The sequence below is a fragment of the Sapajus apella genome, unplaced genomic scaffold, assembly GCF_009761245.1.
Source record: "Sapajus apella isolate SASKATOON/1434 unplaced genomic scaffold, GSC_monkey_1.0 scaffold15105, whole genome shotgun sequence".
In the NCBI taxonomy this organism is placed as follows: domain Eukaryota; kingdom Metazoa; phylum Chordata; class Mammalia; order Primates; family Cebidae; genus Sapajus; species Sapajus apella.
The window spans coordinates 1-1,250 of NW_022452026.1; the positions used below are offsets into that span (position 1 = coordinate 1).

Below are 1,250 nucleotides of genomic sequence, written 5' to 3' on the forward strand. Positions count from 1 at the left end.
GGCCTGTGAGACCTGTGGGTGTCCGCATCGCGCAGCTCCCCCCAAGCCAGTTTCATAGTGGTCTGCTCCAGTTGCTGCCTGTGGATTCGGGTTCCAGAATGAAGGCCACCTGATCTCCAGTGCCCTCCACCGCCCCTGCCCCTGTCCAAAGCTCCCCCCGCAGCCGGTTCCGCAGTGGTCTGCTCCACTTCCAGACTGAATGCTACGGATTCCAAGTTCTGGGGTTACTGCGGCGACCACCAGATCAGCCTTGGCGCTATGTAGGAGCCCAGAGCTACTCCTCAGCCTTACTTGGGGCTGGTCATGGAGAAGCTACCCAGGATTCTGGCGGCTCTGCTGGAAAGTATGGTATCAAATTCTAATGGTTTTCCATGGGAATTAGTGATATGGGCAGGTGTTATTGGATTTGTTGCTATTCCCCTTTTTTCCTGGAGAAGTTGTAGATCAGTCAGGAGTCAGCGATATCTGGGAAGAGAGAAAAAGCTTGCAGCAGATCTTTCTGAGCAAATTAAAGAAAAATGTGAGCTGCTTGATAAATTTAGTTTTCTACAGAAAAGCTATGAAGACTATGAAAGAGAGTCATCTTTACAGGATGTGAGCTTTGAGAAGAACGCAGCAGAAGCACAGAGTTTGGAGGAAACCTGTGAAAAGCTGAACAGGTCCATTTCTGAAATGAAGGATGAAATACCGTATCTAAAAAAAGAGTTACAAGAGGAGAAATACATACATTCTAGACAACATCAGTTGATGGAGGATATTTCAGAAATCAGACAGTCTCTGGAAGATCTGTCAAAATCCCTGAAATCATGTGTAGCTGAAGCCATAATGCCCTTGAACATATTTCAAATGAATGGCAAACAACTAAAGATAGCTATAAAAGATGCTTTGAATGAAAATTCTGAACTTCAGGAAAGCCAGAAACATCTTTTGCAGGAAGGTGAAGCATGGAAAGAACAAGTGAGTGAACTGAATATACAGAAAATAATATTTGAAGACTCCAATGTACACACTGAAGAAGTCCTAAATGACAAAGACGATGACATCAAGACGCTGACTAAACACTTGCTCAACATGAAAGATTGGGCTGCTATCCTTGGAGAAGACATGATGGACGATCATAACTCGAAAGTAGAAATGAAGAGTGAGTCAGAAAGTGACGCTTCCTTAGCTGATCCTCCAAAAGGAGCTTTGAAAAAACTGATTGATGCTGCTAAGTTAAATGCTTCTTTAAGAAGTTTAGAAGGAGAAAG

The 1,250-nt window shown here is 44.0% G+C and overlaps 1 pseudogene; it reads left to right on the top strand.

Moving 5' to 3' along the window:
- Positions 1-258: 258 nt before the first annotated feature.
- Positions 259-1,245, top strand: LOC116548558 (annotated as a pseudogene).
- The last annotated feature ends 5 nt before the right edge of the window (positions 1,246-1,250 follow it).